Source organism: Cyprinus carpio, chromosome A12, assembly GCF_018340385.1.
Source record: "Cyprinus carpio isolate SPL01 chromosome A12, ASM1834038v1, whole genome shotgun sequence".
NCBI classification, from domain to species: Eukaryota; Metazoa; Chordata; class Actinopteri; order Cypriniformes; family Cyprinidae; genus Cyprinus; species Cyprinus carpio.
This window is the reverse complement of record NC_056583.1, coordinates 22,087,850-22,113,516: the sequence shown is the minus strand read 5'-3', so window position 1 is coordinate 22,113,516 and position 25,667 is coordinate 22,087,850. Positions and strand designations below refer to the sequence as shown.

At 33.7% G+C, this 25,667-nt stretch overlaps 1 pseudogene; it reads right to left on the bottom strand.

Annotated features, from left to right (window-relative positions):
• Nucleotides 1–4,844, bottom strand: part of LOC122133912 — a 140,181-nt pseudogene extending 135,337 nt beyond the window's left edge.
• Nucleotides 4,845–25,667: the final 20,823 nt, after the last annotated feature.

Sequence of the window (25,667 nt, the reverse complement as noted above, 5' to 3'; positions counted from 1 at the left end):
TGCACTTTGGATGGGGTTAAATGCAGAGCACGAATTCTGAGTATTTGTCACCCATACTTGGCTGAATGTCACTTCACTTTTCACTTTTGCAAAAATTGGCACTGAGGGCCTCATTTAATCGAAAAACACATACCCCCTCTTCAGAGGTCTACAGATTTAGTCAATCTCAAATTAATGCATTAATGTCAGCACATACTGTGTCAATCTCAAATTAATGTTTTGGACTCTTGACCTACTCTTAAAAATGTGTGAATATCACTGTATTACATAAAATATCACACCAAGTTGCGTTTCATTGCACAAAGATGTTTGGTTTAAGATATTCACAGTTAATGAGATGAACTTCACCTCCTGGATACCTGTATATAAAAAAAGCCTATAAAAGTAATATTATTTCTGGGGAAAAATCTAGAAATTTTTTTTTTTGCTCTTGGGTTGCTATTTTGCATTCTTAACTGTGTCTTTGGTGTTCAAATACTCGTTGGCCACAAAACTTAAGCAAACAACAACTGAGCGCTGTAATATAATTTCTGCCTGAAACATGAAATAATGTCATGATCATTCATCATTTCATATCATTAATTGGTTATGAACTGAAAAATGTGAACAATGAAAATTGTGAAACCACATTTGGAAACTGGTTTGCTTAAAAATGGGACAAAACTAATCTATTCCAGCAAACCTTTGGCATATTTGGAGAACCTGCACTGTGTTCAACAACACTAACATGGCACAGAACACTTTACCTTGCCTAAAGCATATGTGGCTTGAGTGTGGAGAGTGAATCTGTGTAGTGTGTTCCTTGTGAGCGCTGACCTCATGAGTGTTTATTGACCTTGTGTGTTTGGAACTGCAACTCCCATGAGGCTAGTCCACAGGATCTTATTCTGTACATGGCAGAAAACAAAAGACACAGAGACACATGAGGAGAATTGGGAATTGTTGTTGGGATCTACAATCCTCTGGTCCACTTTCTTAGTCATTATAGTTGATCTTACACGTCTCACTTTTTCCACCGCATCCTGCGTCACGCACAGTCACTGTCTCACTCTCTGTTCCAAAACTTACATGGGCAGTGCTTTCAGACGTGATCTGGATATGATGCCTGCTACAAAATGAAGGATGTTCAATTATCATTCAAATTTTAAGGCAGCATTGCAGGCATCCTCAAGATAAGGCCATAATCTAGTGGAATAAGCACAATGAAAGATGCCAGATAAAAATAAATAAATAAATAGAAATTATCAATATTTATTAAGATGGTATAAATATAATTTACTTTTTTAAAAAGTATATATATTTACTTATTAAATTTTGAATTAATATTGATGTGTTTCATAGCAAGTTATTAATCAATTTTAAGTAAACATAAATAATTTACTACGAAATACATTAATATTAAATCAAAATGTAATATTCATTCACCATTTACCAATATAATTTAGTACAAAAAGCATTACTATAAATTCAAAATGCATAATTCACTATACGTGTCTCTTTATTCAATTAATAATTAATTCACCATATTTTTTATATTAATTCAAATCTGAATATTCACTCAAATTTCTGAATATAATTTACTATAACAATTATCAATATTTATTCAAAACTAGGGCTGTCAAATGATTAATCACGATTAATCACATCCAAAATAAAAGTTTTGTTTACATAATATATGTGTGTATACTGTGTATATGTATTATGTATATTTAAATACACACACATGCATGTATATATTTAAGAAGAATATGTTATGTTTATATATTAAATATATTTATATATAATATAAAATATAAGAATATAAATATATAAATGTATATACATGTAAATATTTTCTAAATATATAATTTATGTGTGTGTATTTATATATACATAATAAATATACCCTGTACACATACATATATTATGTAAACAAAACTTTTATTTTGGATGTGATTAATCGTGATTAATCATTTGACAGCCCTATTCAAAACTTTAAAAAAATCACCATAAAAAATTTTTTCAGCACGATAAACCTGAAAGCAAAACTGCGATATGTTGCCTATATAGACTGCTCTAAATCATTCACTCATGAGGTTTCATTTCAGCTGGGATACTGTCTTACACGGCAGTTGCACGTGTAGATAGCAAAGCAGTTTGTTCGGTTATGAAACAATCTGTCTTTTCTACTTGGTCACATTTGAAGCAGCATCTGAAACCCAGATGGATGCCAGTGACACAGAGAGCCGGGTGAATTACCTTTAACCTTTACACCTGGACAATACTAATGTCCTTACATGTAGCGTTCTAACACAGTCATCTGCAATCTTTTCAGAAACCCTGTTCTGTTATCGCTATTCGATTACATAAGCATATGCAGTCATAGTTTATGTATCACTTGCCCTAAAGCTCGAGCTTGACTTTCTTTTGTCTTTCCTCGATGGATAATAAATAAATAAACAAATGAAAGAACGAATCTGCAAATGAAAGAATAATGCCACCATCTGCTGATGCCAATCTAAGATCCCATAAAGTTGATTTCTCCTTACGCCTGTGCGGAGATATACAGAGAACCAGACCTTTCAAAAGCCATCCATGTCTTTGCTAAACGGCCGCCATATTTCACATAAAGGCTTCAGTCACCTTGTAACATAAACAGTCAATGCATGTCTGTCTGTCTGTCTCTCCATCCACTTCCTCCACACTTTATAGTGCTTTGTCCTTTGAAAAGTGGTTCAAAGACAGCAAGCCATAATCCACAATCTGTTATGTTTCTGCAGAAACAGGCTGGCATTTTTGGTGTTTTTGTATGTGATTTGAGACTCAAGCAGTTGGTGACATTTACTGCCTGTGATCTGAGAGAATTATAAGCATAATCCAAGTAATTATTGGATTCGATAATGTGGGTGACAAGACTATATATACACAGCATAGGCAGTGATATATGTAAGCATATGTGTATACTTAAATATCAAGCCAAAAAAATTTGTACTTAACTATTTAAACTTAAATAGTACTTAACTTAACTGTTTCAAAGACTCTAAGATGTTCTGGTGACCGAAAAGATGATCAGCTTCACAAGGACAAGCACAGCAGAGGCCAATTACTTGGATTTCCTTGGCTGTTTTAAATGCATTTATATAATGATTTGACTGGCAAGTTAGCTCAGCAGAAAAACCATATATAAACCTTGATGAGTGGAACGATCTAAGCCATAATTACCTGTGAAATATGAACTTTGTAGGTCTGAACAAAATAAGAAATGGAGTAAAAAGTCAGACTTTTTTTATTTGAAGTCAAAGAAGTTGTTTGTATTAGTTTTTTTGTTACTTGTTTCTAATAGTTCCAAAGTACAAATGACTAAAAATAAGTTTAATGCTGTAATGAAGCACAATTATTCAAGAAAATTAAAACCGTGTGTTTCAATGGGTAATACAGTAATCAACATTTGAAGTGGATCAAAACCTTTCATAAAAGTTGTCCTAAAACCAAAACAATACCCGTTCTTGTCTTAGGACGACTTTTATGATTTTTTTTTTGATCCATTTCAAATGTTGACTACTGTATACATTTTCTAATCTCAATTGTTTTGTGAATTTTGAGTAACATGCTAATTTTGAGTAATTTAGTGCTGACAAATGAGATAAAATCTGATTAACACTTGTTTTACACAACATTTACTCAAAATTCACTAAAAATCAACATTATATTAGCCATCCTACTTTCTAGATATCACATTGTCATCACTAATGAATACTAAAAGACAAAATACTACTAAGGCTGCACTGTTTTGCAGTGTTTTGTTTGAAAACGTGAAGTTCCTGGCAAATGAACATTGAATTAACTTGTCCATAATACCCTTTTCGTGCCTAATATTGGATGAGTTATGGTTAAAAGTGTTTTTAGAATCACATTACTACTTTAAATATGACAAATTCAGTCCTGTCCCTAACTGGCTAATCTGAATCTGTTCTCAGACGGACATATTGTAGTTCTAGTGCGCATTCAGTTCATAGATGTCATTATGCAGTATTTTCCTTTCATATCAATAACACAAACAGAGCGTGAGATAATGTGCCTCATATTGTGACTTTGATGAAAAATTTCCCCCTGATAAGGAACAATAAACCCCTCTATCCCCATTTAATCATGTGTTTTACAAAAATAAAAGAGTTGCTCAATATTATTATTTTATTTTATAACCACGTATCTGTTTCTGCAGACAGCTCTCAATCTCACGTTTTCCTTAACCACTCCTACCTTCAAGGCCTGGCGATTCTTTGCTAATTCATGAAATCGATGCAGGACGAGATAAATAATTCAGCAGCCAGCCACACACTGAGAGATTGTGGCAGGTTTGTTTGCATTAAAAGGAGGTGCGCAATACTGTTTGTCCAACTCTGTTGGAGTCACACCTTGTCACACACACACACACACACACACACATACACTGCCTATACTATCAAAAAACACGCTGAAATCGCAAGACTAGCTTTCAGACCCTGAGTGTCACACCGAGACCCCTGATGTGCTGAAAATAACTATAAAACAATGGAAAAAACAACAAAAGCACAAGGAGAATCCCGATCCATCAGCTGTCCAGCAGACACATGGGTTGCTTGGCTGTAACCTAGATTTAAAGAACCTGCAACTGTCTAAGGTAGAAACAAATGGGCAGACATCTTGGCCAAAATAAATGAAGAGGCATCCTCTGAAGACCTAGAATGACAGCCCACTCCATCCTTACACAGGTAGAATAAAGCTACTCACCTCTGGTTTCAGTCTCCTTGACCTGTTCACAAATCTCAGGCTTAGCTGCAAGAGTTTCTCTACCCGCTGATCAATGGGATCCCCTCTCCAGCCTGCAAAACATAAAGAGCAAGTACTGTTAAGCTTCAAAACCTACTCTTCACTCTTAAAAGCTACGATTTCAAGAAAAGGTTTTCACACTGATGTGACAGAAGACCCATTTTGGGTTCCCAATAACCTTCTTCATCTTCATTTTTTTTCTTAGTGTGAACAAAATTTTAATAATCTAAAGAACCTTTTGTGCAATGGAAAGGTTCTACAGATGTTAAAGGTTCTTCATGGAACAATATATAACAACAGATTACCTTTACTTTTATGTAAAGAGCAATAACTTGGTTTAAAAAGATCAAAATGGAGCAATTAAATGCACAACACGTCTTAAAAACATTCACCAATGCATGGAAAATGCATGTGTCACCTGTTTTTCAATAATTCTTTTTTTAAAATTATAACCTGATACACTTGATTATTTGTGACAAGCTCAATTTGCATCTTATTATAGTTATGGCACAGACATCTGGCAGAATTACTCATTAGGAATCCAGCAAATCCTCTGGCCTGTTATTATTTTTTATTATTGTTGTTGTTGTTCTTGCTCACTGTGTATGAGTATAGTACTTTGTGAGGGATAATTGTGCATAAAAGTCATGCATTTTTTCAGTTATGTATAACAGATTTCACATATATATGTTACTTGCAGCCATATTTGATGGGTGAAGTTCAGTCAAGATAGTAAATCAATTGACAATGAACAAACAATTGGAAACTTTGCATTTTCATTAGTTTTATGAACCATAAACAATGCTTGTCGCAGACATTCATACTGACTTAAGTTCGGAAGTGGCCCGCAATCACTGCTTGAAAATTCCAAACACAGTGAGTACGGCCAGAAATAGAGACCTATCCAATGACACATTTCAGTGTGAAAAAATAGCCTTCTGTTCATTGATTTGACTCTCACGCATGATGTAAGCTTGAGTTCCTGGAATATGTTTAGGAGGCCGTCGCCCACATGTCTGCTCAGGATAAAATCAACAGTTTTAGGAAGAATTCGCAGCATTCGTGTGTAATTAGAATCCTGGAGAGCTCTACTGCACAACATGACCTAACAGGATATAAAAATGATAAAATAATTTATAATAAAAAGAGGAAAAATATCAGACCTTATCTGGGTCTTTAAAATGCCTCCTTAAAAGAAAACATACTGGGGAAAAGGCATGAAAAATAGGTGCATCCTGTGGTTGAAAAGCTGTCAGTGTAAAAATATTGTGCTGAAAGGTTTTATTATAACACCTTCAAATGGCTGACAGACATATATGCACCCCAGACAATCTCTAAAAATATGAGTCACCATTAGTTTAAATAAATAAATAAAAGAAGAAGAAGAAAAAGAAAAAGAAAAACTGATAGTATAACACTGAGAAGCCCTATATTATTTTAAATTATTTAACACTAAGCTACTAATCTGTGTAAAGAAATTTAAATGTAATTCAGAATACTTGCTATTAAGTTATAAATTTAAGTGTAAATTAAAATAAATAAATAAATAAATAAATAAATAAATAAATAAATAAATAAATAAATAAATAAATAAAAAAAGACCTAAATGATATCATGCATGTAAGATGCTAATCTCATAAGTATATCCATCCCCCACCACCCAAAAAATGCAAATACAATTACATGTAAAATTATATTCCATACTATATATATATATATATATAATACAATTACATGTAAAATTATAATATATATATATATATGAAAAAAGAAGGTGTAAATTGAAGTGTAAATAAAAAAAATTAAAATAAAAAAATAGATATTATGCAGGATGCCAATATTATAGCACAAAAACAAAAAATAAAAATAAATAAAATAAAAATACAGTTTCATACATACAAAACACATAAAAATAACACAACATACAAAATTACAGTTAATTGTTAGATAAAGTTAATTGTCCTGTAGATGCCTAATAATACCTTTCTTTAGCTCTGTACTGGAGCTGCAGTCAGGTAAAGGATCCCGTCGGAAAGCTGGCACTGGATATTAGTCAGTGCTGACAGATGGGAAACGGGTGATTTATGTTAGGGACTGGGAGAAGGCAGGAAAGCAGCTACGATGTGACTGAGATTTCAAAGAGCGGGCATTAATCTGCTTCCCGCTGCCGTGTGGGCCATGGAACAAGTTCAAGGTGGACGGAAAAAAGAAGGTAGCAGGAAGTTGCAGAATGACAGGCAAGATGAGGAGGAAAGAAGGATGGATTGAGACACTCGCAGATGGGACCCAACTAACCTCATGTTTCACAATTATGAACTTTTGAAGGCTTTAAAGAAGCAGTTCACCCAGAATTACATAAACAACATGACAGTGTGAAAGTGAATAAATAAGAATTTTTTTTTTTATTATTATTTGAATTTTATTTGAATTTGTTATAAGAAAATAGTTTTGAGCAAATCCTGTAGCTCAAACAGAAGGTCAGTAGCTCATCAAAGGTCATGGGTTCGATTCCCCGGAAAAGCAAGAACTGATAATAATGTATACTGTACATTGAATGCAACATAAACCGCATCTGCCAGATGCATGTTAATATAAAAATCTTAATCTAAAAGAAATTACATTTTGAGTGAAAATAAGAAAACTGAAAATACAGAGGGCCTTATAGCCCTATAGTTAATATAATGTATACATAATTTACAGATTGTTGGAAATGATGGACTTTATATGACATAATCTTACAATCTTACAATCTCACTTTTTGCTTTTCATTTTATATGAACCACAGACTGATAATATACAAATGGTTAGTTTGTTGTTTTTTTGTCTGATGATGCCAGCTTTGGACTGGCATACAATGCTGTAAATTTTTATTTATTTATTTATTGTTATATTAAAATATTATCCTTACATTGCAATCATTACAAGTTATAAAGCTGCTCTGAAACAATATGTTCTGTGAAAAGCGCTATACAAATAAACTTGAATTTAATCAAATTTAGTTACATTTTTTTTTTTTTTTTATCCAAACTGCATACATTTAGTCCTTTTTTGAAATCCCTGGAAATCAAACCAATGGCCTTGGATTTACTAGCACCACACTCCATTATTTGAGCTACATAATAATTTGTGCAAGTTGGTTTATTTATTCAATTTCATTTTTTTATTTTTTTAGTGTAAATAAGGAAAGGCGAACATCATAAGACTTCAGAGAGAACTCTCTTAATGAGCAGTAATTTCCTTTAATTGACTGGTTTGCTTAATCGCCACAGTTTCCCTCATGATGAAAGCCAGGTGAGCCCTTTGATGTGTTTTTTTCCCCCACTTTCATGGCCTGATGAGCTCGTTAGAGTCACAAATGTCACTCTGAGATGTGCTAAGGAGTCATGGGAATCTTTTCCCCCTCCTTCTTTTCCATCTTCTCATTTCCCAATATTAGCCCTGTTCGCCTCTCTTTGCAGAGAGATTTATATTGATAAGTTATCACTCTCATTAGATTTCCCTCAAGCAAGCTATAAGCCTTTACATTTTAGTAAAGTAATTGTTTGAGATGCTGTATATTGGATAGCCAATCAAAATATGCTAAGTCTGTTAGAGACTGAAATGTCTTTTATAAACTACAGAAAATGGTTCGATATCTAGGAAACACACATGTACAAAATGTACTTGAACTCACAGAAACTCACACTGGATAAAAGCATTTGCCAAATAAATAAATGCAAATGACATTGCAAAGTACATTCAAAATGACAAAAAAAAAAAAAAAAAAGACAAAAAAAAAACTTTAAATATAGATCTAAACAGTTGCATTATTTCCTTCTTGCCTGCATGTGCTTTGATTTACAACCCATGAAGATATTTTAAACCATGAGTAACAGAGCAATGTAAAGCTTTGAATTTCATTCTGCCCAGGTGCTAGAAACATAAAATTCGGTCCTGCATTAACAGACATGAAAAAAAAAAAAACTTTATATAACTTAATATTTCAGCTCTGACCCGTAATGATAAGAACAGAAAGGGGAAATTTCTCCTAGTTTTTCTTTTGGACTTATATATTAAATGAATAAGCCAAGAAAAACCATAATGACTGTACAAATTGTAAGGCAAAAGAAAAGAATGAAAAAAGGAAAAAAGAAAAAAAAATCTCGTAACTGTGGTAAATCATTGTTTTATATATATATATATAAATATATATATATATATATATATATATATATACAGGTATATATAAATAGTTCAGCCATGAAACTCTATTTGCGTCCCGATTGGTTCATTCAATCATAATGTCTCCAACCAACTGGCTTCACGCATTCATTACTATAGTTCCTCTATAACCTTGTTTCCTACAAACCTGTGCACAGTCACTGCACGTTATGAGAGCTCTTTCTTTGGCCCACCTCCTCCCCAGCTCCACCTGCCTAGATCTGCTTGGGGGGGACTACCTCTCTCTTTCTTGCAGCAGCATGTCTTTAATTATGTTCTTTTGCAGAAGCAAGTCATACTTGCTCTGCAGTAGCAGCAGCGTAGCAGATCTAGTCTGCCAATACCAAACCTATGTACATCTTCATCTATCACACATCAAAGGTTTCAGAGGGAGTGTTACATTGTCACTTCCCATTAAGTCACTTCTCCCCTCTCCCCCAAAATGTCTAGAAACACCTAAGTGAGACGTTAAAGTTTGCGGTTTGTTATGCAGTCAAACCTTGGGGCCAGGATTGACATGTCGTTCCTTGACATTGATGGATGTAGGTGTCGCCGGGACTGACAAGCAGGTCAAAATTACATTACATTAGCTTGCTTCCCTCCAGCCTCTCAAGGCTAATGCTGCCCATCATAGAAATGTGGTGGGCAACCTGGGAAAGAGAGCGTGGGGGAGTGACAACGCCTGTTTCAAACCAATAACGGCACAATGGCAGAGCAGAACTGCTGTATTATGGTAATAATGGACACACAGAAATGCTGCCATTTGTGTTCATGAAGGTGTGATGACCATAAAGAACCACAGCCTGTGCTCTGGATTAGGGGGATAATTCATGTATCTTCTGCCAAGCACATGATGCTTATGCAGGAAGTGCCAATAAAGACCACCGGAGCACAAGAAATCACAGATGCAAGTATACAGTGCAAGTATATTTTTAAAGGAATAGTTCACCCAAAAATGAACATTTGCTGAAAACATACTCACTCTCACTCTTATCCAATATGTAGATGAGTTTGTTTCTTCATTGAGAGAAATGTAATATTATATCACTTACTCACCCATAGATCGCTCAACTCCAGTCCATGAATTAACGTCTCGTGAAGCTAAAAGTTGAGTGTTTGTGATAAACAAATCCATCAAGTTTTTTTTTAATCCATCAAGACTTTTTCACTGGAGAAAGCATAATTATTTGGACTCACATTTTGGCAAGAAACTACAGTTTAAACTTACTTCACAAGACATTGATTAATGGGCTGGAGTTGTGTGGATTATTGTGATGTTGTTTCAGCTGTTTGGACTCTCATTATAACGGTACCCAATCACTCTAGAGGAACCATTGGTGATTCTTCAAATCTGCTCTGATGAAGAAACAAACTCATCTGCATCTTGGATGGCCCGAGGGTGAGTAATTATTAATATTTTTTTAAAATTATTATTCCTTTAAGCACTTCCAGGCACTAGTAAAACAACTACTATAATATGATGAAATATTTGTGATTAATATTTTAATATATTACTATATTGTTTTTGTTTGTAATACATTATATGTTCTTTTTTAAAATATTAAATTATTATTTCATTAGAATATAACACTTATTTTGAATTGCCATTAATGGAGAAAGATGCTCTTTGCAGCCAAACAGAGTAGTCACATCATATACCAGCAGTATATCAGTGAGGCTGCTCTGTTCATTGCATTAAAACAAACAGGTTCAGATTGAATTATTGATTATTTCAGAGTACTACTCATAAAGTGTTATTCTCGATGCATGGTCGCATTTTTCCATCACATATTATGGTTATATTGTTACATCCCCTACTGCTGATGGCCATGTAAGAAAACCACCGTAGCACAAGAAATCACAGATGCCAATCTATGAGCCCTGTGAGAACAGACAGTTATAACAGGGTAGAATAATGTGAACCAAACTAACTACCAAAAAAACACCTGTTGTTTAATAAAAAATTATTTGCTGAAAAGAAGAAACATTTTTTTTTTTTTTTTTTTATTATAATCCCTTTAAAGGAAAATGACATTGTAAATTTTGTAACATGTCCAGTGTGAAACCGTGCATACAAATAAATTTACAACTACTCCATCCAACAAACCTCAATTTGAGTCAAACTGTTTACAAGCACACCTGCCATTCAAAGCCATGCTAAAACACAAATATCACAATCCATCCAGTCACCCCACACAGCATATTGTAAACTATTACCTTGCGTAATATGGCACCTATACCCAAACTTCATTAAGAGCGCTATAAACACTTGGAACTGGAAATTGTTTTATGATATTTATAAAAGTTGAAGTATCACGACCCACAGTCTGTTGTAAATGACATTTTGCAAAAACAGACATGATCTGTAGTTCTTGAGACTTTCATGATTCCATTTCAAACAAATCATCCACTGAAATAGAAGTTTGGTTGCCTAGTGATGCCATAAGAAAAGCTAACTGACCTTTCATACTTGAGATGAATGATGAAATAATTTCCTTTGTTTGGTCAGTCTAAGGAGGAAGGCCTGTGTGAAGTGAGGTGTTTGGTTGGTTGGTTGGTTGGTTAGCTGTTTTGGCTGGTTTGCCTCTGCTGGTAGATGTCATAAACTGTCAGATGGCTTTTAAATGTGTATTCGGAGAAATTAAATGAAATTTAATAATTTAATTGTATTATGTTGTTTTATGGACCCTTCTATTGTTTTATTTTGTTGAAAGTAGCATATAATCACATATATTTAATTATATAATTGCAACTAGACACCATTAAGCTGTGTATTCAATCACTGGTTGCCTTTCAGATGTGTATTTATTTATTTGTTATTTAAAGCAATTATCATATAAATTCACATATTATTGTATATATATTTATTGTTTTATTGAGGACTCTTAAATATTTTTTATTGCAATCAACATACAAATCCTATATTATATATTATCGTATATATTTTGCAATTATATCTATCTGTCCGTCCGATTTATTTATTCATTTAAAGCCTGCTCATTTTTTCATTCATTCATATTTATTCAAACCTGTTTTGCTCATGTGACCATCACAGCTCAATGTGTTGAAACGTGCACAAACCACCAGGCCACAGCCCCAACACGGCTAATCTAAATCTTACTGTATAAGCAGTTATACAGAGTCTGAAAACAAATCTGTTCTTGACTCCTCCAGTGATTCACTTTGGGTATCAGAAGGTTTGCAGTTCAAACAGCCTAACTGAATTTGATCTGTGACTGTTCATGCTTAAATGTGTGTAAGATGGCTTTCTATTAGCAAATGGGAAAACCCATCTATTCTCTCTCGAACACCCTTTTCTCTCTTTGCGTTCCACTTTCACCTTTTGTTCATTTAAATAGTGGTATTACCATCAGGAATCAGTTGAGGTGATTAATAACTCTATAACTCAAATTCAACATGCATGAAATGACAAGCTGACCTTGGCTTCACCGACAGACTGGAGAATGACTGCAAAGTGTCTGCTAATTGAATGTTGGAGGTGAGACAGAGAAAGGCTGAAAGATAGACAGACAGACAGACAGAGAGAGAGAGAGAGAGAGAGAGAGACAAACATTGTACACCTTCTCGTGAATGAAGCCGTCAGCCTGTCAACGCAGACAACACTCACAGAGCTGAGCGGCTCTTGTGTTGGCGGAGGATGATGCAGCAAACCGAACATGAGTGAGAGGGAGGCAATGTACACACTCTGTATAAACTGAGAAGACACTTGTTTAATTATGGGCCACTGCGCCATTTATTTGCTACACAAAGGATTCACAGTCGACCCTCAGATTGCTGCGGGTGCAGACAGACTCTGTTACATTTCTGATGATTCGGGGGCAGAAAAACTTAGTAGGTTCATTGATTTTTATGTAGCGCTATTATATACGGCTCCTGACATGCCTGTACTCCTTTCCACAGACAGAATGCTACTGCTGAATCTCAGAATGAGCTCAGGAGGTTCCAGACTGGGAAACTGGACACTGATTGGTCAGATGTATGTCTGTATATCATCACCTTCAGAAATCCTTTATTTAATATTTCATTTAAATATTTAAATACAAGAAAAAAATATTAAACACATGCATTTAATTTTAAGGAATATATATTTAATAATAATAATAATAATAATAATAATAATAATAATAAATAATAATAATAATAATAATATAATTATTATTATTATTATTATTATTATTATTATTATTATTGTTATTATTATTATTATTATATACTGATATTTAAATATCAGTGTTCTAGATTTTTAAATTCTAAATTTAAATTGTTCTAAATTATATTTTTTAATGCATAAAGTATTTTTTAAAGTCTTTTTTAATGTTTAAAGTCAGCATAAAATCATAAAATCCATGACTCTGCCCATTGTAATATGACATTTTTACTGAGATTCAACAAGTAAAACAAATAAAAAATAAAAAATGGAAAAGACTATAGAATGCAAATATAATTATTATTTTTTATTTTTAATATTTATAATTTTGAGAATAAATTATATAATAATAATAATAATCATCATAATAATAATGAGACATATACTATTCAAAAGTTTGAGTTGGTAAGATGTTTTTGAACAAAGTCTTATTTTGATTAGTTGTTCAAAAATACAGTAAAAACAATAATATTGTGATATATATATTTTTTTGTTTTTTTTTCAGGATTATTTTATTAATATAAATTTTAAAAGAAACTGTTGTTTCTTTTATTTTTGTGGGTATTAATTTCATTTATTCATTCATTCATTCATTCAAAAAAAAAAAAAAAAGTTCCCACCCCAAACTTGGTGGGGGTGGGGACTTTTTTTTTCTTTTTTTTTACTGTAAATAGTATGCTGTGTATAATTTCTCTCTCTCTCTCCACCTCTCATTTCTGAGCTCCATCAGTGTTTCAGCACCTTGTCTCTGTATGTGAACTACAATTTAAGGAATTTTTACCTGCCTTTAAGTCCAAAGCAACAGTGAAGGGTGGACTAAGAATTATTGGCAGATTTCTCTCTCCCTCTTCTCTTCTCCTTGTCACTCTCTTGTTATTTGCAGGAAAGTAATTGTTGCCATGTTAATATTTTTGGCTGACATTGACACGAGGGGGCATGGCTGCGAGCGGGACAGAGAACATAAAAAGATTTCAGTACACAAAGGCATCAGTCATCCAGTGCGATTCATCATCCGCTTCAGAGAAGGGAAAGATTTTATTCACACATACAGATCTTCTGTGCAGTTTATCTGCTCACGGCCCGTCAGCAACTCAATATCCTTTTGGCTTGGACATATATTACAGTGAGGTTAAACATTATTCACAAGTTTGGGGTCAGTAATTTCTTTTCTTTTTAATTTTTTTTTTTTTAATACAGTAAAACCAGTAATATTGTGAAATACTGTTACAATTTAAAATTTGTTTTCTATTTGAATATATTTTATGTAATTCAGGGCCGTAACCACCATAGACAGGGGGACAAGTCCCGCAATCATTCTAATATGCTGATTTATTAACAGTGTTGAAACTGCTGCGCTGCTTATTTTTTTAATTTATTATTTTTTATTTTTTTGGAACCTGTGATACTTTTTTTTATTATTATTATTATTTAATGAATAAAAGGATAAAAAGATTAGCATTTATGCAAAGTAATCTTTTCTAACAATATATGTCTTTACTATCACTTTTTATCCATTTAACACATCCTTGCTGGATAAAAGTATTAATTTCTTTAAAAGGAGAAGAAGAAGAAAGAAACAATTTACTGACCCCAAACTTTTTATTTTTACTTTTTATTGTAACACAAAATTTCTATTTTGAATGAACACTGTTCCTTTTAACTTTTATTTATCAATGAATCCTGAAAAAAAGTATCACAGGTATCACAGGTACTTTTTTTTCTGTATTTTTGATCAAATAAATGCAGCCTTGATGAAAGAAACGTCTTTAAAGGGGTCATATGATGTGATTTAAATTTTTCCTTTCTCTTTGGAGTGTTACAAGCTCTTGGTGAATAAAGAAGATCTGTGCAGTTACAAAGACTAAAGTCTCAAATCCAAAGAGATATTCTTTATAAAAGTTCAGACTCGTCCATGCCCCCCTGAAACGGCTCGTTCTAACACACCCCCACATATCTACGTCACTATGTGGGAAGATTTGCATAACGCCGCCCAGACGTTCACGCAAAGAAAGAAGGCATACCTTTTATTCTCGTTGTAGTATTGTTGTTGCCATCGCTGCCATGTCGTATAGACACTGTGTGTTTCACTGTGAAAGCGAAACTACTTTGTTTGGCCTTCCAAAAGAGGACGATATCCGCTTCATCATGCCTGGAGCTGATCCATGCTGGTCGCTGAGGAAATACATCAACTTTGCACTGTGGATCGCAGAATCGACTTTCACTGTGGATGAAGCGGAGTCCAGCCCGGGGACGTCACATGTGGTTGCTACAAGCCCAAGGTACGCTCCTTCGTAGAATCCGTCTGCCGCACCGATCTCAAGCCGCCCGCTTGGGGTATCATTTCCATCTCACACTTGAGACAATCAGCCAATCACAATGCACTGGATAGCTGGCCAATCACAGCACACCTCACTTTTCAGAGTGATGAGCCTTGTGAAAATCGACGCGTTTCAGAAGGCGGGGCATAGAGGAGAAACAATAATGTACAGTATGTGGAAAATAATCTTTTTTTTTTTTAACCTTAAACTGCATAAACACATTTCAATACACCAAATACACAAAATAATGTTCTTTTTAGCAGCATGTATGTTTTTTTTTTTTTTTTTTTTTTTTTTTTTTGTTTGTAAGAAGATTATTGGCTGCAATTTTTTTGAACGGTAGCGTATAGGTGCACTTCAAGCATGAAATTGCCGCAGAGTTATTTGTATTCAGGACTCAATGTTCTGCTTCAAACAGTTCAAGCTATGGGCTCCTTTCCTTTTTCTGCTTTACAAAGGAAAATCCCATAGAGTTATTATTTAAATCACATGTTTTGCTGTGAGCTAGAGCTAAAGGATTCTATACTATAGGATTCCTGTCAAGCCCTGAGCTGGGTTTACCTCACCATATGAATAAACATATATGATAATGTACAGTAAATATGTGCACATTTACTAGTCACAGTGAGAGAAAAAAGATAAAGAGAGATGGAGAAAGAGAAGGAGAGAACAAAAGCAGCTCAAAAGCATCAGATGAAGCAAAGCACTTAAAGTAACAGTCCTGAACAGCCCAATGTAATGACCATTAGTGAAAGAAGCTTCTATCTTCTTCACTTGTACTTCACTTCACTTCCTCCACTTGGAAGACAGCAGAAATGTTCTAAAACCTAAAGAGATTCCTACTTAGACAACATAGACATCATAAAAACCAACCTACATTCAAAGGTGATGTATCATTTACTATGTATATATTTATTTATTTATTTATTTATTTATGATTAAATGTTTTATATAATATTTCTATAGGTAGGCAAAGTTCTTTTTAACCTGCTATTCATCAAAAAATCCTGGAGAAGAAGAAGAAGAAGAAGAAGAAGAAGAAGAAGAAGAAGAAGAAGAAGAAGAAACTGGACTAATGATTACATCACAGAAATAAATTACATTCTAAAATTCAAATAGAAAACAGTTATTACTGTTTTTTTTTTCTTTTTTCTTTTCTTTCTTTTTTTCTTTTCTTTTTTTTTAATAAATGAAACCTTGGTGAGCCTAACATTAAAAATATTAGCAGTCCCAAATTTTTTGAAGACGTTGGTTTTGTTATTTCTATTTGGCTATATACTAATGTTGCACTTTTCTTTATGTTTTCCATTCACACTATTCATTTTCCGTTATTAGAGTATTGCCTCATTAGCTTAACAGCACACTAATGCCAAACACTATCCATTATGGGTTGAGTCTCTTGTGAGTGAGATGTGCTACTGGAATGATTCGCTAAGTTGCTGCCACTGTATAGCATTCCAAATCAGTCACTTATAAGGCTTTATTGCACTTAGGATGCTGTTTTAGAAAGCAAGACAGAAGAACTGAGGTCAACAACAGCTGTGATTTCCTTCTTTCCAGCCTCGCAGGCTAGCTCATCCCTCTTGAATATGTAACACATACAACAACAAATTAAAATTACTGGCAAGAAAAAAGCAGCGCCGCAAAAGAAGTTTGAGAGAGCTGTTGGAGAGCAGCAATTGAGCAGCGGTGCGCAAGAGCCAACAACAGCCCTATAAACATCTCACTACAGATGCTGATCTGCGTTTCCTGCGTGAAGTTTTATTGTGAGAGCTGTGTAAGTTCCATCTGTGTGCAGACTGTTCAGACTGTGTTTTTACATCATATTTTCCTCTGTCGTCAGTTGTTTCACGAACAAGAATATCGCACTGTAAAAATATCAGAAATTGAGTAAACTCAAAAACTTAAGGCAACCAGCTTCAGGACTTTGAGTTTACTCAACTTAAGTTACTATAAGCACTGATGTTATATAGTGATGTTGAACTTTTGAAAGTTTGTTTAACTTGTGAATCAATTTGGAGCAGTTTTTTTTTTTTTTTTAAGCATTACTAAGATATTTTTGTAGCTTTTATTAATATTTTGAATCAGGTTTTATTTTTATATTTTCCATTTTCATATTAAATTTAGTCGTTGTTGTTTATTTTATACGTCTAAATAGTTTTTATTCATTTGTATTTTAGTGTTAGTTATTTTAGTACATCAAGTTAAACAAAATTAAAATGTGAAATAAAATATAAATGTTATTTATTTTATTTCAAGTATAATATATATATATATATATATATATATATCAAGTATAATATATATATATATATATATATATATATTTTTTTTTTAAGTGGCGTGGGAAAGTCCAACTTTAGTCAACTACAGTAAGTTAACCATATCAACAGCAACCTGCTCTCACTCAAAGAGTGTCAGAGGTCTTTAAGGGCTCCACAAATGGATTCATAGGAGGCACAGAGGTAAGACTGTCAACCCACCTGTTGTTTGAACCTCTACAGAGATGGAAAATACCGAAAGAGAGCGTTTCTTAGGTCAAAGGAATGACACCAGCGCTTCTCCCTCCCCGTGGAGATCAAGATTGCGCTGTTAGTGACAGACAGGTTTTACAGCCTAGTGTGAAAAATCGATGCCATTGAATCCTCACAATAGGTGTATACTGAGCCCCCACAGATTCAGTGAGGAGAAACACAATTACCTCTCAGTAATGGGAGATTGAAGAGAGATGATGCCAGTGCGCATGGCCCGGAGGAGGTGGAATGGTCACAGACATGTACAGTACTCATATTGGGGTCTAAACCTGAAAGTACTTGTCCGATTCCCAGAAAACAGCCCTGATGACCCCTCAAAGCAAAGATATTGTTACGTAAATCCATAATCTCCACAGATATGTGCCTTGGATAAGTCAGGAAAGCCCTGAAGGTGCAGAGAGAATATATTGCTGATATATTGAGGTCATGGCCTATAAATGTTTTTTATCCAGGGCACATAGATTACATTAGACATCAACGGTGTACAGTTTAATTCCAGATTAATTATGACACCTAAAACATCATAAACACGCAAAACATAAAGTCAGAGATACTTTTTTTTTTTTTTTTTTTTCACAGTTATTCAATTTGGAAATGGAATGTTACATAAATTAATAGACTTAGATTAATTTATGTATTTATTCATTAACTTGACCTAGAAATGAACTATTTTTTATATATAAAAAAGTTATGATGTAAATGAAAATGTTATAATGTAAAACAAATATTAATAAGTCACTTAAATAATTAACAGATTTTGTGTAAAAACAAGTAAATACTGTAGGTGACATTTATCAGATGATCAGATATTCTTGATTCCACTAAAGTACAAGATATCCTGGGAACATTTCAAATCATGCTCATATTTTTTGTCTATTTCAGCTCCAACGCTGTAAGCATTAAACCAAACCAAATACTGAAATCCATGCAAATGTTTCAATTAAACTTGTTACTCACATTTATATTAAATTTTATAACAAAGAAAAAAAAAAGAAAAAGAAAATATGAGCATTTTCATTAGTGATCTCTTTTTTTTATTTTTATTTTTTTTATTTAAATCAACTGCAAAAATTAGTTTATTAGATTCTGCAACCTGGTATCAAACATGAGAACTTTGCGTCAGTTGGAATCTTCACCATTAGGCCTCTGTTGGCTTAATGCAAATCCTGTTCATGTTTGTGTGTTTGTTAATTAGATCTAAAAACACTGACACCAGTGCTAGAGATACACAGAGGAACACATCACAGCAATAAATACTTCACGAGTCCGGCATTGAATCTACAACATGAATGGCACTTCATTACAGAGAATATTATGAGCTTATTGGCTTTTTGTAAATCAAAACTCTAACTACTAAACTAATTATCTACAATGAGTTACTACAAATACACTCAAGTTGTTTTCCTCGCCTCTGGAAAATTTATCTCACTTTATTCTAATTCATTGCTAAAGTATGCTGACACTTCTGACAGCAGTCTTCAGATAGATATCTGAAACTGTCAGTTTGAAACTAAATTTTTAGGGGATTCAGTTATTAGTGCACTTCAAAAATACTCTTGTCAGGCAAGATGCACTTTAAAAGGGTATGACAACTTGCAGTGCACATCTTATAATATCACAAAACTTCAACGTGTTTTTGAAACTGCTGCAAATTTGTCACTTTTTAGTGTCTTTATTGTGACGCATCATCATTTGCTTTCGATTAGAAACGCTGGACATCAATAGACTTTTAGCAAGAGAATAGGCATGGAAATACTATTCTCATTATGTGTTGGGGTACAACTATTTTACGAATAAGTGACTAATTCATACAATCTCCTTTGTACAATTTCGTACAATCTGCTTACACTTCAGTGGCGGTTTTGTGTTTTGCGGTTATAAATGGATCTTTACATCCAAATCCATCATAATGTAAAAAATGTACATTTAAGATACATTTATCAACATGATATATGAGGCAAGATTACAAAACAACAATTTTTAGTTTAAGACCATTTTTAGAAACCCAATAATTTTAGATGCATTATGAGAATCTGTGGATGTTTTAGACATTACTTTTTATCCCTAAATCAAACCACTTCTCAACAATATAAAGCACAGAACATGCAGATAAAAATACAGTCACAGTAATTTATTAACAAACTACAAAAACTCCAAGTCTTTTGAGACCAAATGATTAATTTGTGTGAAACAGAAATACAAATTTGAATGTTTTTTATACTGTTTGGTTTGAAGGAAGGAAGGAGGGAATGAATGAATGAATGAATGAATGAATGAATGAATGAATGAATGAATGAATAAATGAATGAATTAATTAATTAAGGAATAATCAAGTGTGGACACATTATAGCCAGCAAATTATTAGATATTTTGATCCAAAAAAATAGTGTGTTTTAAACAATGCAGCAACACTTGTGAAGTGGAGAAAAATAATTCAGAATAATCAGAAAGTAGAACTGAAAAGATTAATATTGTTTGTGTGTGTGATTATTTATCTGATAGGCCTATGTTATGTGATTGGTAGAAGCTACACAATCTGACTTTCCTATTGGTTAGCTGCAAGTTATTTATTTTTTCTTTTTTGCATTTGCATTTGCATTTTCATTTGCAGCCATTTAACTCTGATGAAGGTCAGTGTGCCAAAACGCATTCTTAAAATAAACAGTGTTTTTCTTTTCAGTCCCACGTTCTGACTTCTCCACTTCACAAGTGTTGCTGGTATTGTTCAAAATTTTCCTTCACCTTGTTGATTTTTTGAAGTTGCACCAGAAGAACAACACAAACCTTTAGCATACTAAAAAACAGTGACATTAAGGTTTCTTGTTAAAAGAGACGCTAAAGGCCCTTCTTCTTTGAAATGCTTACATACTTCTATATGTGCTTTCAGAAAGGTATATTTGCATATGATGATATAAGTTCTTTCCATTCAATGTTATCTTGAAGTTGTTCATTGTTAATGCTGCACTGCACACACTGTATGCTCAAAAAAAAAAAAAAAAAAAGGCCAAATTTATTCTAGTGAAGTCAAGGCACTATTAACGCCATGTTTTGTTAAGTGCAACTAAGCAGATGCGGGCTTTAGCATATGTATAAAGACACACAAAGAATACCTTGGGATTGAGAAGGAGTTGCCACTTTTATCACAATCTCAGAACCTCATGTGATATCTGTATCTGCATAGTTCATGGACGGTTGGAGGACAGAATATCAGCATACTTCAACTTTATGTGAACGTAATGTTCTTGTGGACAGTTCTGTCATAAGCAATAAAATACATCTGCTGCCGTGTGCAATGATTATTACTTTTACGTTTTACATGAGCACTGATGTATGTTGTGCATCTTGTCTTACATTCACCTCTCTCTGTTCTGACTAATGATAGTATTTTATGTCTCAACAAATAGACGACAGCTGGAACGTTATGGTCTCTTCCTTGACTTCTCCAGCATGGAAAGCCGAGAAAAATGGATGGAATCAAAGCTCTCAGTCCTTTGGGAATATGTGGGTCATTCCTAATATGCATTACATTTTCATATCCCTATCATATGTGATATATTGGACTGAAATATACTGGATATAACTCAAACTTTGAAGATGGAAAGCATATTCATTATTATTTTGGTACACAAGGAATGTGGATGGTGCAATTTCTGGCTCCGGATGCTTGTAACATGAAATCAAAAAAGCCCTATGAATATAAATTTCACTTTCTTTTATAAATCTCAGTTAAGCATTATTAATAGTTATAATTAATACAGTTTAAGTGCACTTAACTTGACCGCATGCACTTAACTTAAACATGAGGCTGTAGAAATATTGCCTTAAATATCCATATTAGTTTCTAATGGTACAGAGTTTAAATGTACTGCATAACATGGATGGAGCTTCGCATATACTCATACTTGTAGAGTCATTCAGGCCCCAAGTCTAAATAGAGAGGTATTTTTATCCAATTATTTTGTCATCGTCTGGCGCGATGGCTTCTCTGCATTTGGGAAATAATAGAAGAAGTGAGTTGTACCTTATCAGGAAAGTGATTTGTTTCTTTTCAAGCCATATGTCTTTCTCTCGCCTGCTTTTTGATGGAACACAAGGCATTATCAGAGAACATCAGAATTTCCTGCCACCTAACTATTTCTTCCCGAACAGCAGTCAAAACAATCAAAAAAAAGAAAAGGCAACACTTAATCTTTCCCACTACTCTGAACTGTGCAGTCTAGAGAGAAAACTATTGATTCGTCAGAGAGCGTGAAAGAGATCGATTAGGCCAGTCATCTCATTTGAAGGTGATCCAAGGTGACACCTCACACGGCTTAGAAAATTCAACAACAGTCCTCTCTGAATACACCAAACACATTATATCTAGCTGAAGAAAAATAAATAAATAAATAAAACCTAAAATGTCAAATTCTATATAAGTACTCTTGGAAAGGAACATTTTCCTCACAAGGAAATGTTAAAATAACTGTACAAGCAAGCCAGTATGTTTCAGATTTCTTGCAAACATTTTTTGAGAATTTATCTTTATGAAACCAATACACCACTAGTTATGTTATTTTATCTTATTATTATTATTATTATTATTATTATTATTATTATTATTATTATTATTATTCTTTTATCAAAATAATAATATATCCTCTATGTATCTGGCAGATGCTTTTATCCAAAAATGAAAAATAAGCTTTCATTCAAGGTTTATATTATTGGTTCATGAATTCGCTGGGAAAATGAACCTTGATGTTGACCTTGGTGTAGCCATTGCCATCTTTAAGTGCAAATTATCAACAACATAATTTTAGCAAATTAAAAAAAATTAGCAATGTTAAACAATATTTCTAATTTCAAATAAATGCTGTTAGTTTGATTTTATATTAATCCAAGAATGCTGAAAATTAAATCAGTTTCCACAAAAATATTAACCTATTTAATCCCCCTTTTTTTTTCTAAATGATGTGTCATTAGTAATCCTTTGATCATCTTCTCATGGTGCACAGATGAATTAAACTGCCCTGGTTATGTGACAATTTGCATTAACCATGTGACACTGCACACATTTAATTAAAACCCTTTATTTTTTTTCCATATTTGCAGGAATGCACTAAAACACCATGTCATTAAAATTTTTAGAAGTGAAAACCTTCTTTATGGTGACTATTGTGACCGTTGGGATTTCACAAGTTCACCTGCCCATCCAGTCCTGATGGTTAATGGTAAACAAACTTGGCTTGCTATCCTCGGTGGAGGCTCGAACCTGAGGCTCGGTTTGAGCTCTGAGTTCAACCCCTCATTGCATTACTACATAGAGGGAGAATAACAGAGGAGGAGATGGGGAGGTGGAGGGATGTTGGAAGAATTGATGCTGGGATGGTGCAATGAGTGCTGCTTATGTAGGTTCATACTGATGACTGACAGAACTGAATCCTTAGGCTCCTCCCAATCCTACGTTTCGAACTTCATTAAATGGGTTAAGAAGCACAAAGGTTGATAATAATAATAATAAATGTTTCTTGAGCTTCAAATCATTCCAAAACCCAATTCCTGATGCATCAAATATCAGGGTTCACTTGACATATTGTTGACTTTAAAGAGCATCATTTGGTTTCATTATAAAAGGCCCCTCATCCATGGGGCAAAATTCAGATAATAAGCCAATCATTGCCCATCTTACACTTTCTTCTCCATCTTTTTTTTTAATCTTTCGCTCATTCAGCATTTTTTTTTCCTTCGTAGCCCAAGATATATCTCTCTCATCATCTGCACATGGAACTAGCCCAGCAGATTCCACTTATCACCTGAGGTCTGCCAGCTTGCAGCAGTTGCTTTGACCATGGCCATGTGGTGCTGATGGACGAAGGGTAAATGAGGCTTGCAGTACCATCTAAGGTGCCAGCTTTACAGGCTGATTTGGCATATGACTCCAGGTCCTTTGGGACAGTCCTTGGATCCGCTTGAAAACTTGACAGACAGACTCCTCAACCATCTGTGATTGAGGGTTTAGTGTTTTTTTGTTCTTCTTGTCTTAGTAATTGGTTGTTTTTCAGTCACTGGCTTTCCTTTCTCCTCACTGTCATTGTGCCACTCCAGACACCAAGTTTAATTCTAGCTTAGAATGATCACTTAGAGGCAGTTCTGGGGTTTTGCACTGGGAGGACCAAACAGATGGCCCAATCAAGCCTGCATGGAAGCCTTATGTGTTCATTTTCAACTGTGTGGTCCTTTTGGCAGGTTGAATGATGGAATCATAACAAGATTGGAGCATAAATACCTGTACACAATTTTCAAGAACTGCCTTTCATACAGCCAAGAGACCAAGAGTCTCTTTGTTTGATGTTCTACATTTGTGTGCAATTGTGATTACATGACCATACATTTCACACTAGCACACAGTCATGGTCATATCATTCTTACAATAGTCAAACCAATATGGAGGAGTCTTTTCCCCTTAGGAAGTTGATCCGGGGGTGTTTCCCAAAAGTATCATTAGCTAACCATGGTAGTTAGTTCCACTTAAATCTATTGGTAACGACAGAACTTGCTACCATAGTTGCTTTTGGGAAACGCACCCCAGTTTGATGAAATGAAAAACGGACACTTTTCCTAGTTCACTGATCAAAATATTATTAAAATCTCTCTTGAGATTATCTACAAATTAAAAAATTGGGACAATACATTTGTGTATGTTTTTGTTTTTAATTGTTGTGGTTTCCATATATTAATATCATAATTAATAATTACATTGATGTTAAAGGATCAAACTTACCTTAGTTCATAAATAGACCTATAGAACTGAGTAAAGTACATTGCAAGTAGTAAACAGATCAAAACAGAATAATAAAAAAAATACTTTACAAAAACATACAATAATAATAATAATAATAATAATAATAATAATAATAAATATGAGAACCCATGTGACCCTGGACCACAAAACCAGTCTTAAGTGTCAATTTTTCAAAATTGTGATTTATACATCAATAAATAAGCTTTCCATTGATTTATGGTTTCTTAGGATAGGACAATATTTGGCTGAGATACAACTATTTGAAAATCTGGAATCGGATGGTGCCAAAAAAATCAAAATATTGAGAAAATCGCATTTAAAGTTGTCCAAATGAAGTCCTTAGCAATGCATATTACTAATCAAAAAGAAGTTTTGATATATTTATGGTAGGAAATTTACAAAATATCTTCATGGAACATGATCTTTCCTTAATATCCTAATTATTTTTTTTTTGGCATAAAAGAAAAATCGATAATTTTGACCCATATAATGTATTTTTGGCAATTGCTACAAATTTCCCCATGCAACTTAAGACTGGTTTTGTGGTCTAGCGTCACATATGATAAATAAAACTTTAACTTTTTTTTTTTTTTTTTCATTTTCTGAAACTTTGAGCGTAATGTAATTACAACTTTTTAAATTATGTTTTTCCCCCAAGTTATTTTATTGGAAATGGATCTTTACTTCACCCAGTCAGGCTTATTATTTTGCATTTTAAACTCATTTTGACCACAAAGTATGTGCTATCTTTAAATGTAGCGAAAACCCTCGAAAGAGCTGTTTTCAACAAGGTATCATTGTTTCTCTCACAGAACAACAAACTGGATGCTAACCAGTCAGGTTTCAGGAGTGGCCATTCAACTGAGACTGCACTA